We start from the raw sequence: 13,401 nt of genomic DNA, 5'->3' as shown, positions 1-13,401 counted from the left end.
ACATTAACACTAACTCTCACAGGTGCAAACTGCCCCCTGCCTCCCTCACTGACCCCCTTCCCTCACTCAGCAGCCTTGGCCCCTCAGCCCTGTCCTCAGGTGACCCCCCCAGTCAGCACACTGGTCAGATATCCGCTCTCCCGTCCTCCGCTCACACAGCTCCGTTCTCTCTCTCTCTCTCTCCTCACAACACGGAAGTGTCAGCACTACAACCGTCTCGTACAGACAACTCTCGCGAGATCTTTTCCTCCTGTCACCCGTCATGTCACGTCATGTGACCGAGGAACGCGCGGACAGGAGGGAGGCAGGGTTCAGTCATGTGACTGCAGAGGCGGACTTGTGCGCCCCCAGCGGACGGTCTGGGGTATTACCGCTGGAGGCTGACACGTGTGTTGCCCCAGCTACACGTTGCAGCTGTTGGGAGTCTTGGGGTAGCAAGGGGGATTGGTAGGGATTGGTGGGGGTTCCATGAGCAGCCGAGTCCCAGCACTCATTATCTGAGCTGGAGGAAGGTCAGCTTGAATCTGATTGGTCTTTGCAGGCAGCTCAGGTGTTGGTTTTCTTTTTTAGGCTTTCTTTCTTCTATTTTTATCTGGTGATCCAGCCAGCAAGTCTGTTTTTAAAAAAAACACGTTCTTCTGCAGAATGTATCAGTTTACAGGGATGAGATAAACCATCTAACACTAAGCCTCCATTCACACTGGGGCGACCTGTGAGGCGACCTGGTCGCCTGACAGGTCGCCGTAGGTCGCCTGCCATACAGAAGCTGCGGACCCGTTCTAATAGGAGTGACACAAGTCGCTCCGACTTAGAAAAAGGGTCCGGAGCTTCTTTGGGGCGACCCGGAGCGACCTGCATAGACTTCAATGTTATGAAGTCCGTGCCGGCCGCTCCGAGGTCGCGGTGTGAGCAGCGCGCCGCGACCTGTGTGGTCACCCGGGGAAGTCGGATCGCCCCAGTGTGAACGGGGCCTAAGTGCCGGTTCACACATAGGCGATGTTAGACATGGCATGTGATTAGCACCGCTGCTCTGCAAATCACATGTGATGTCTGTGAGATGCAAATTCAGTTATACAGATTGCTAAATTTGCATCACATTTATACCAAAGTCGCACAGGACCCTTTTTTTTTGGTCCGCCTTAGAATCGGATCACATGGGTGTTCACACCAATGAGATCCGATTAATATCCGAACTGACAGTTTGCACTGCAATATGCGAACTGATCTTGTGGTGTCATTAACCTAGTATTGACACCCCCAGCGATTCGCATATGGCAGTGTGAAATGCCTGTGAGTTGGGTGCGATGTGGGAATCCATACTGGATTTGCAGGGTTCCCGCATCTCAATAGTGTGAACTGGCACTGACAGGGGTGCTGACAATTCTACTGTCTGCTGTGCCCCCTGTGCTTATTTCTCCAGAGTTGTATCTCACTAAGGGTTCATATACACTTGGCCTTCATGTCCTGCGGCTGCAGGAAAACGCAGCAAAACCACAGCAAAATTGTGTGTTTCTACTGCTGGTGGTCAAAACTTGCCTATCCTGAACGCGATTCTTCTGCGTTCCGGAGAGGAAGGTTGAGGGAGGTTGAGCCTCCTATAAACGCAGCAGCTCCTAAACTCTGCTACATCCCTGGTTCACATCGATGCTACTTTGAAATTGTGCTACTTCACATGAAGTGGCAAGATTATAAAGTAGCAGGTCAGTGTGATTTCAGGTGCTACTTGAAAGATATGTGTGTGGCTTCATGCACAGATGTCTATTGAAGTCGCACCCGAAATCTGCAAAAGTAGTGCAGGATTTACTTTGGCAAATCGGTGCGGCATCGCAAAGTCGACGTCGCACTGATTGGAACGGTGCCATTGCCGGAATAGGCTGCGACTTGCCATGCGATTTGACCTGTCAAATCATGTGACAGAGAGCAAAAGTCTATGTGTACATGGACACTAAGGTTTTTATGGAGTTGATTTTAGGAGCTTTGGCAAAACAAAACGCCAAAAGCTACTAAATAAAGTTTAGGATCTGCCAGTGGACATGAAGCCTAACTGAGCAGTCTCTTATAATGTGCAGCTGTCTTCTGTAAGCTGCCAGTTGTAATGGCAGACACAACGTAGAGTTTGGGTTGGTCTCAGGTCCACAGAAGCCACATGGGGCTCTGTCCCGGTTCACACTGGTGCGATGCGGGAAAACTCTGCGATTCAGTGCCAGTTCCCGCATCGCACAAGAATCGCACAGTGGTTCACACTGAGATCTGCAAATTGCTAAGGGTGTCCCCCAGATTGGTTCGCAGATCGCAGTGCAAACTGTGAAATTGTGCAGGAATCTGATCGCATAGGTGTGAAACCCATTCGAATCGATTCCAGTGCCAGCTAAAAATAGGGTCCTGCACCATTTTGGTGCGAATGCCATGCGATTTCAGCCATACAGTTAGTATAGCTGAAATCGCATTGCACAGACATCGCATGTCATCTGCACAGCAGTGCGATTGGAATCACATGTGATGTCTGGTATCTGCGGCTCTCTATCCTACAGAGTTCTCTGATTATTATTAATGATACCATTCAGTCATTTTTATTTACTTGTTACAGTACAGCAAATGATTACACTGTTCTCTCTTTTCCATCTAGGCTGCTGTTTAGTCTTCTGCTTGTAAATAAACAGATTATATTGTATTTATGATCCGTGGTGAGGAATGTGTGTAAATATCCTCCATGGGATCAGGAAATTCGAAGCATACAGTATCTCACAAAAGTGAGTACACCCCTCACATTTTTGTAAATATTTTATTCTATCTTTTCACGTGACAACACTGAAGAAATGACACTTTGCTACAATGTAAAGTAGTGAGTGTACAGCTTGTATAACAGAGTACATTTGCTGTCCCCTCAAAATACCTCAACACCCAGCCATTAATGTCTATACCACTGGCAGCAAAAGTGAGTACACCCCTAAGTGAAAATGTCCAAATTGGGCCCAAAGTGTCAATATTTTGTGTGGCCACTATTATTTTCCAGCACTGCCTTAACCCTCTTGGGCATGGAGTTCACCAGAGCTTCACAGGTTGCCACTGGAGTCCTCTTCCACTCCTCCATGACGCCATCACAGAGCTGGTGGATGTTAGAGACCTTGCGCTCCTCCACCTTCCGTTTGAGGATGCCCCACAGATGCTCAATGGGGTTTAGGTCTGGAGACATGCTTGGCCAGTCCATCACCTTTACCCTCTGCTTCTTTAACAAGGCAGTCCCCAATGCTGGCAGCACTCATGCAGCCCCAGACCATGACACTCCCACCACCATGCTTGACTGTAACCAAGACACACTTGTCTTTGTACTCTTCACCCGGTTGCAGCCACACACGCTTGACACCATCTGAACCAAATAAGTTTATTTTGGTCTCATCAGACCACAGGACATGGTCCAGTAATCCATGCCCTTAGTCTGCTTTTCTTCAGCAAACTTTGCAGGCTTTCTTGTGCATCATCTTTAGAAGAGACTTCCTTCTGGGACGACAGCCATGCAGACCAATTTGATGCAGTGTGCGGCGTATGGTCTGAGCACTGTCAGGCTGACCCCCCCACACCTTCTACCTCTGCAATGCTGGCACCACTCATACGTCTATTTCCCAAAGACAACCTCTGGATATGACGCTGAGCACATGAACTCAACTTCTTTGGTCGACCATGTCGAGGCCTGTTCTGAGTGGAACCTGTCCTGTTAAACTGCTGTATGGTCTTGGCCACCATGCTGCAGCTCAGTTTCAGGGTCTTGGCAATCTTTTTGTAGCCTAGGCCATCTTTATGTAGAGCAACAATTCTTTTTTTTTTTCAGATCCCCACAGAGTTCTTAGCCATGAGGTGACATGTTGAACTTCCAGTGACCAGTATGAAAGAGTGAGAGCGATAACACCAAATTTAATGCACCTGTTCCCCATTCACACCTGAGACCTTGTCACACTAACATGTCACACCGGGGAGGGAAAATGGCAAATTGGGCCCAATTTGGACATTTCCACTTAAGGGTGTACTCACTTTTGTTGCCAGCGGTTTAGACATTAATGGCTTTGTTTTGAGTTATTTTGAGGGGACAGAAAATTTACACTGTTATACAAGCTATACACTCACTACTTTACATTGTAGCAAAGTGTCATTTCTTCAGTGTTGTCACATGAAAAGATAGAATAAAATATTTACAAAAATGTGAGGGGTGTACTCACTTTTGTGAGATACTGTATGTGTCTGTTTCCTCAGCGTAATGACAGAAAAAGGACAATGCGATACAAACCGTCACAAGTCCCCAGCACTCTCTACACTCCTCTGGAATGGTGGGGTGTTAATGTGCATTGCATTAGGGAAGCCTATTTATAATACTGTGCTGTCAGCACACTGCATTGTCCAAAAAAAAAAAATCAGTGCCACAAAATTTCTATAGCTATAAACTATGGTGCTGCAAGGTATGCGTGTTGTCTTAGTAAATTGGAGTGCTATTCATAACGATGCAACATTCATTGCTTGCAACATATGTTTTCCTGTAGCGCATATATGTAAATATTTGCTTTTTGGTTATTCCCCCTCCCCAACGTGTTGGGGGAATTGCAATTTCAATCGATCGAAAATGCATTAAGCATATGTGAGCTGTCATGCATTTTTACACACCTCTGCCTTGCACTTTAAATCGCACTTTCCATGGAGTTGATGATCAGAGGAAATAAATACTCATTTATTATCATCAGCTTCACCTAGTGGCCATAATGTAGTATTTTCCAGATTGGAGCTATTCTTCCGAATAGAGGACATTGGACCTGGAGAGAAGATAACTTAATAACATTGATTTTGCTGGTATTTGCACAGAATTAATTAGTTTTGCACACCCCAGAGCCACAACAGTTACAACAGTGCTAAAGGCACATTTTTTTGTTGTTTTTGTTTTTTTTTGTTTTATGTGTTATAGGAGAGGGTTAACAACTTCCTTTTTTTTCCTTCTGCGCCCATGATATGTTCTGATGATATCCAAAAATTTGGATATTCTTTCACTTTTCCTCGCGGTGATAATGCTAAACATTATCTAGCTAATTATATTAGCTAAACAAGCTATTAGGAAAAGTTTTGGTTACAACTGTATACTCAAAAAGCAAGTTCTGATTGAAATTGTATAGCTGCTTCTTTTCTGTTTAACCTCTTGCTGACCGCCCGCCGCAGATATACTGCGGCAGGCTGGCTCAGCTGCGTGAACCGATGTATAGGTACGTCGGTTCGCAGGAGCGATCCTGCCCCCACTAGGCAGCGGGGATGCCGATCCCCGGGACCGGCGGCACCCGCGATCGCTCCCCGTTGATAGAGGACAACGGTCTGCTGTTGTAAACAGCTGACCGTTCTCTCTGAAATGATCACAGAGCGCCAGTTAGAAAACATCCCCTAGGCTCACACTTAACCCTTTGATCACCACTGGGTTAATTCCTTCCCTGCCAGGGTCATTATTACAGTAACAGTGCATATTTTTAGCACTGATTACTATAGTAATGTCACTGGTCTCCCCAAAAGTGTCAAAAATGTCAGTTAGGGGTCCGATCTGTCCGCCGCAATGTTGCAGTCCCGCTAAAAATCGCAGATCGCCGCCATTACTAGTTAAAAAAAATAAATAAAAATTAAATAAATCTTTCTCCTAGTTTGTAAACGCGATAATTTTTGCGCAAACCAATCAAAATGCGCTTATTGAGATTTTTTTTACCTAAAAAAACCTTGGGGGGGGGGGGGATGTTATATAGCAGAATGCAAAAAATTATTGTTTTTTGTTTTTCTTTTAGAATTGTTGCTATTTTTTTGTTTATAGTGGAAAAAATAAAAATCGCAGAGGTGATCAAATACCACTAAAATAAGGCTCTATTTGTGGGAAAAAAAGGACATCAATTTTATTTAGGTACAGCGTTGCACGACCACGCAGTTGTCCGTTAAAATAAAATAACGCAGTGCCGAATCACAAAAAATGGCCTGGTTATTAGGCTCCGTTCACATGTAGGCGTTTTGGGGCGTTTTTGGGGAGTTTTTCTGCTCTAGGATCAGCTCTCAAAACGCCCAACAAGACAAATCCTATTCATTTCAATGGCCCCTGTTCACATCTGAGCGTTTTGATGCTGTATACAAAACGCCCAACACTCAAAAAAGTACATGAGCTTCTTTTTGGGCAGATTACAGGCGTTTTCCATTGGTCTCTATTCAATCTAAAAACGCCTGCACAAAAAACGCCTGTAAATCGCGGTAAAAATCGCGGTAAAAACGCGGTAAAAAACATGTGAAAACGCTACGCTCAGGTGTGAATGTAGCCTTAAGGGGGCAAATCCTTCCGTTCTAGAAGTGGTTAAATAAAGATTGAAAAAAGAACAATAGTAGCCCCAACCTTTGTACACTAAAAACTAAACAGGTCATGCCAGACATGTCACTGTAGTGAGAAAACACAGGATCTGATTCCCAGCCGTCATTGGATGTGATTTACTAAAGGCAAAAAGACTTTGTAAGTGCAGTTGCTCCAGAGCTTTCATCATCCAATCATGTGCAAGCAAAAATGCAATTTTTTTTTCTCCCATGTATGTGATTGGGTATTCTTTGCCTCATGTACTAAGTTTTGGCACTTGTAGAGCGCAACTAAACTTGCAAATTGGACAGTCTATTTGCATTTAGTAAATCAACCCACTGTGTTATATTTATCTCTAGTGCAATTGAACTCTTTGTACAGCTGAGTAAGCACGCTCCTGATGTGAACACAATAGAGGGTATTAGAAGGGTATTATATAAAAGTAATCTTCAGGTCTCAGGGAGCCCCTGCTGAAAATAAATTAACAGCTCACTATACATTTGTGTAGTGAACCTTAGATACACTTTATTGTCAAAAGTATTGGGACGCCTGCCTTTACACACACATGAACTTTAATAGCATCCCAGTCTTAGTCAATATTCAGTTGGCCCACCCTTTGCAGCTTTAGCAGCTTCAACTCTTCTGGGAAGGCTGTCCACAAGGTTTAGGAGTGTGTCTATGGGAATGTTTGACCATTCTTCCCGAAGCACATTTCTGAGGTCAGATACTGATGTTGGACGAGAAGGCCTGGCTGGCAGTCTCCGCTCTAATTTTTCCCAAAGGTGTTCTATGGGGTTGAGGTCAGGACTCTGTGCAGGCCAGTTAAGTTCCTCCACCCCAAACTCGCTCATCCATATCTTTATGGACCTTGCTTTGTGCACTGGTCCAAATCATTTTGTGGAGGGGGGATTATGGTGTGGGGTTGTTTTTCAGGGGTTGTGCTTGGCCCCTTTGTTCCAGTGAAGGGAACTCTTAAGGCACCAGCATACCAAGACATTTTGGACAATTAAATGCTCCCAACTTTGTAGGAACAGTTTGGGGATGGCCCCTTCCTGTTCAAACATGACTGCACACCAGTGTACAAACAAGGTCGATAAAGACATGGAGGAGTGCGTTTGGGGTAGAAGAAATTGACTGGCCTACACAGAGTCCTGACTTCAACCTGATAGAACACCTTTGGGATGAATTAGAGCAGAGACTGTGAGCCAGGCCTTCTCATCCACATCAGTGCCTGACCTCACACATGCACTTCTGGAAGAATGGTCAAACATTCCCATAGACACATTCCTAAACCTTGTGAACAGCCTTCCCAGAGGAGTTGAAGCTGTTATAGCTGTAAAGAGTAGGCCAACTCAATATTGAACCCTATGGACTAAGGGTCCTTTCACACGGGCACCTCCATGTTACAGGTTCCTCTTGCTCAGCGGGGGATCGCTCCACTGATCCCCGCATAGCAGGCGGATGACAGGTCTGTGTCTGCTCACTGTGCAGAGTGGACACAGACACAGTCCCGCTCTCCTCTAGTGGGAAAATCGAATAGAAAAGGACTGTCTGTCCGTTTCCATCCAATCTGCCAGACGGATGGAAAATAGGACCACCATCCATCTGGTTTTTGCAGGCAAGATCGGATCGGATGGTAGCGGGAATCAGCGGACACGTGTCTGCTGACATCTGGTACTCCATAGAGGAGACTGCAGGGACCGCTCAGCTCCACCTAAAAAACTGACAGGCGGACCTGATCGGACAGCCCGTGTGAAAGGACCCTAAGGCTGCATTCACACTTGAGCGTAGCGTTTTACCCCGTTTTTTACCGCGATTTTTACCGTGATTTTACCGCGATTTTCAGGCGTTTTTTTTCAGGAGTTTTTGGAGGCAGGCATTGACATCTATCAAAAACGCTGGTAATCAGCCCAAAAAGAAGCTCATGTACTTTTTTCAGCTACAGGCGTTTTGCAAAACGCTCAGATGTGAACAGGGGCCATTTAAATTAATGGGGTTTTACTTGTTGGGTGTTTTGGAACGTTTTTTTTAGCGTTTTTGGAGCTGAAAAACACTCAAAAACGCCCAGGTGTGAATGGAGCCTAAGACTGGGAGGCCATTAATGTTCATGTGCATATAGAGGCAGACATTCCAATACTTTTGACAATATAGTGTATAATAAGAAATGCAGGTGAGAGATTTACTAAAACTGGAGAACTTAGAATCTGGTGCAGCTGTGCATGCCAATCACCCACTAATTTCATCTTTTAATGAAACCCTATCTTTCTTCCGTTTAAAAAACGGAATGGATGCATAATCGGATGTCAGCAGTGTCATCCGCTGACATCCGCAATCCCCATAGACCTACATTATGTCCGTATATCATCCGCAAACGGATGGGATGAAATGCGGACACACGGAGCGGATGACACAAGTGTCATCCGTGTCTGTGAAAAAAAAAAGAAGTGCCGCAGCAGAATAAAAAAATCGGAGCGGCCGTGTGAAAGGGCCCTTACATTGGTGGTCAGAATATTTCCTTACCTTGGTAGTCAGTGAAAGGATATCCCCTTACATTGGTGGTCAGAATATTTCCTTACATTGGTGATCAGTGGGAAGGATATCCCCTTACATTGGTGATCAGTGGGAAGGATATCCCCTTACATTGGTGATCAGTGGGAAGGATATCCCCTTACATTGGTGGTCAGTGGGAAGGATATCCCCTTACATTGGTGGTCAGTGGGAAGGATATCCCCTTACATTGGTGTTCAGTGGGAAGGATATCCCCTTACATTGGTGGTCAGTGGAAGAAGGAGGACACAGTGAAGGAGCTGTCTCTGACAACCAGCCTTTTTCAAGCCTGGGCCTTGCCTGCTAGCTTGGCCAAGGAACAATGCCTGATCCTGGGAGAGGCCCTGAGAGGGATCCCTCTGATGACACTGGGCCTAGTGAGGAGCACCTGACTGTGGGTCCAGGCCCTGGTGAGAATGTGGATGTCTTCAGCCAGAAGATTATTAATCGTTTTAGGGCTATTGGAAGAGCTGAAGAAAAACTTAAAGTTTTGAAGGCTGAACACAAATCATTCAGAGCCAAGTCCTGCCAGGCCTGGAGTAAAAATCGTTTATCTATGAAGCCTGAGTTACAGGAATTGGAGGAAAAGGTAAAGAAACAATCTTTATTGTTGGAGAAGTTGAAAGACAGAAGTGGAGTGTTAAAAGAAAAATTTGACAACGAGAGGAGATTTGCTAGCCAGACACCAACAAGTTCCATGGATCAGAAGCCTCAGGTAATGGATGACCCGGCTCCATCTGCCTCTGCACCTCTCCCCCCATGTCAGGGCTGGGAATTGCCAGCAGCAACCAGCCAGGGGGCTCAGAATGAGCAGGGAACCCTGACCTTCATCCAGCAGATGGAGTCACCCCTGAGAGCAGACAAGTTTGTCTTTTCTGATGATCATCAGAAGTCCCTGAGGATGAGCAGAGGATATACAAGCCAGCAAAACCAGTACTGGTGGAGAAATCCCAGTACATCATTATGCCTTCCAACATATCTGCCCCACCTGCTGTGGTGGATGGTGTACCAGGTGAGAAGAAGATCTGCAAACAGCTGCCTGTTGGAGATTCTGCTGTGGAGAAACCCAGTGCAGACATGCAGGGAAAATCCCTGACAGAGGAGTCACCAGACCATAAGACAAATGTGGACGGGCCTGCATCAAACACCCCTGGCATGGATTTTGCTGCTCCTGCTCAGACCAGAAGTTCCTCTTCAAGCAAAATGGCTGCAAGCTCCAAAGAGTCTGCTTTACCTGAGTATCCCAGTGTTCCATAGTTGCCAACATTTGAAAAAAATTACTTACCACACCCACTTCCCGGAAGCTCCGCCCACTCCACATAATTAATCTCCGCCTACTTATCATCAGATTATAGTGTCTACTCAATGAGGAGAGAATTACAGGAAATTGAAAAGGGAATTTTAAACTTGAGGCAAAAGTAGCAGAGTTGGAATAATTCTCCCATTCAGCTGCGCTACTTCTGCCTAAAGTTTAAAATTCTCATCACAATTCCCTGCAATTCTAAAGTGTCAAATGTACTTAGGTGTGACAATACAAAAAATTTAATATGTAAATATAAATAAAGTGCAAAGTGTAAATAAGTACATTAAGAAAGTGCAAAGTGTAAATAAGTACATTGCCGGGACAATCTAAATTACCCAGGACAGGCTGCTATTTGCTGGGACTGTCCTGGCAAAAACAGGACAGTTGGCAAGTATGAGTGTTCCAGGGCTGATTGACCAGCTGATTGCTGGTGGGGGAGGGGATCAGCATGGTGCTGCAATTGGAGTGGAAGAAGCAATGTTTTACCTGTTGCTGTGTTAAAACAGAATTCCATTTCCACAGCTGAAAACCCTGTCCCATTGGAGAAGATGACAGCTGGAGTTCTTACCAGTGCAGCAGCAACTATGGACACTGCTGTGAAGACAAGAATAATAAATATCCCAGCAAGTATTAAAAATGACAATATTGATAAAGCAATGAATGCGGTGGGTGGGGATAAAGGGGTTAATATTGCTGGGAAAAATAAAAATTTCATTTCTCCTCCTGCTCAGCAGAAAAAGGATTCATCGGTTGTATGGATCGATCCTGATCCTGTACAATCGTTATCTACTAGGTGTGTGTCAGATAGTTTAAAACAAATTGATGGATTTTCTGCTGGGAGGAATGTTGGCAGTTATGCTTCTGTTTTGGAAGTCGCACCACGGTGGGTGGTGGGAATTTTGTTAATAATCACAATTCAGGGAGGTTTGGTGGGGGCTGGTTAGTGGGTAAAGGAGCAGGAATGTGGTTCAGTTGAGGTGGGAGGGGGAGGGAACCCCAACAGTAAGGGGGAGGGTGGCTAAGTTGGTTTTAGAGATGGGGTTTAAAGCCTGTGATATTTTTGCTTTTATTTGCACAGTGGAAAGTTATGAATTTGATTTGTCTTTTGTAAAACCTGAGAGTTTGCATCGCTTTTGGGAGAGGTATAGGAGGTGCAAGGGCCTTCAGCAGTGGAGTGGTTTGGTACCAAAGGTGATTTCAAGGCAGCCTTTGATAAAATCGGTGACAATCTTGGTGCGTAATGAATCCATACCAGAGGCTGATTTAATAGTATGGCTACGCCGATATGGCGAGGTCCTCACTCCACTGCGGAAGGTCCTTGATGAGCATGGGATATGGACAGGGGCCTGGACAGTGTCACTAAAATTGAGGGTGCTGGGCAATGTAGTTCAGCACCTTTCCTGCTCAGCCTTTCTGGGAAGGGATAGGCTGACCATTTTCTACCAAGGTCAGCCTAAGGTGTGTAAAAAATGTGGTGATAAAGGCCACTTTGCATCGTCCTGCACCATCAAGAAGTGCTCACTGTGCAAGGAATGCACCCAGATTCGGTGCAATTTGTGCCAGCAGCTGGGTCATCCATATAGCCAGTGCCGCAGCCCAGAGGCACTGCATAACTTGCCAGGATTGGAGACTGAGCTGCAGAGGCTTGATAAAGAATATGAAGCAGCTGAAGTTAGGGAGGAAACTGTTGTTGCCCCTCCTGTGTCTGTTGTGTCAGATTCTGTTTCCCCTAGTGATGTGGTCCCTGAGTCTGTCCCTCCTGTTGTTCCTACATCTACTGTGCATAGATCCTACAGACTAGCAGGAGCTGCTGGGGGGGTGGGTTTAGTGGATCTTCCTTCACGGCCTACTTCACCTCTAGTCCCTGTCCCTCAACACTGCAAAAATGGCCAAGAGAGTGCAGGGGTGCTGGATGGTGGTGGGGTCGATGGGGTTGAGGGAGGGGTGTCCATGTCCCATGTCTCAACCTCTGTTGTGGAGGATTCAGATGAGGGGTGGGAGAGGATAAGGAGGAAGAAAAAGAAATAGAGGAAGACCAGCGGCCTTTTCCTCCTTATAGTCAGACCCAGGAGAGGTTCCTCTTGGCAACACATTTTCTGTTTTATCAGGGGAGTAGTTGGTGTCGGATTTATCCATTTCTTTATCATCTATGGATGAGGGGGAGTCACATAGTATAAAGAGAGCTGTTTCGGGTGATGAGAGTGTGGTAGAGGTTAAGAAACTACCCCAATCATCCTGATGGCAGTTCCCGCTCCGATAAAGGTGGCGACCATTAATGTCGCCAGCATGGAATCTGCAAGAGCTCATGATATTGCCTTATTTTTGCTCAGTGAGTTTGATGCTGAGATTTTTATTTTTGCAAGAGACCTGGCTCAATACATTGGCCGATGTCCATCTAGCAAAAAGGGAGTGGAGGTGCGGTCCCTCCTTTTGGTCTCATGTGGCTGAGCCTTGCAGCGGAGTTGCGGTACTTTTTAAAACCCATATGGTAACGTGCCGACGGGTAATTGACCTGCCCCTGATCAATATCTATGGACTTCAGTCAAAATGGGACAGGAAATGCCTCCTCACAAAGATCAAGCCCTTCCTTTATACATCCCAGCAGGTTGTCTTTGGAGGTGACTTTAACACCATAATTAGGCCTGAAGGCAGGAGAGGCTCCATAGACAGGCTGGGTTATGATAGCGTTTTTCTTAGAGATATGGTTAGACAAGGAGGCCTGGTAGATGTGCACATTAAGCACTGCCCTGGCAGCACAGGATTCACATTTCAGAGAGGGAATAGTCAGAGTAGGATAGATAGGTTTTTAAAAAAAAGGAGAACTCTGCTTTCTCGGCTCCTGAGTTGAGGGCGGTGGAGTTCTCTGACCACTGTATGCTGTCTGTGACTCTGAATGCCTCGGACACTCCACCCAGGGGAAGGGGTACCTGGAAACTGAATTCGGCTCTCCTGGAAGATGTAGAGGTAAGACAATCCTTTGAGGATTTTTTTCAGGCACAGGTTTCTATTCTGGACTTTTGCAGCAGTAAGTCAGAGTGGTGGGAGCTTGTGAAACAAAGGGCGATTGGACTTTTCAAGGCCATAAGTAAGAAGAAGCAGCTTGGTATGTATATTGCCTACCAGCATTTGCGGAGGAAGCTTAATCGTCTTGTCTCATATGGAGGAGATCCAGGGGAGATCTCTGAGGTGAAGCTTCTTCTTAGGAAGT

This window comes from Pelophylax lessonae (assembly GCF_965119305.1).
Source record: "Pelophylax lessonae genome assembly, chromosome: 12".
Taxonomy (NCBI): domain Eukaryota; kingdom Metazoa; phylum Chordata; class Amphibia; order Anura; family Ranidae; genus Pelophylax; species Pelophylax lessonae.
The sequence above is the reverse complement of the archived record's forward strand: the minus strand, read 5'-3'. Positions refer to the sequence as shown.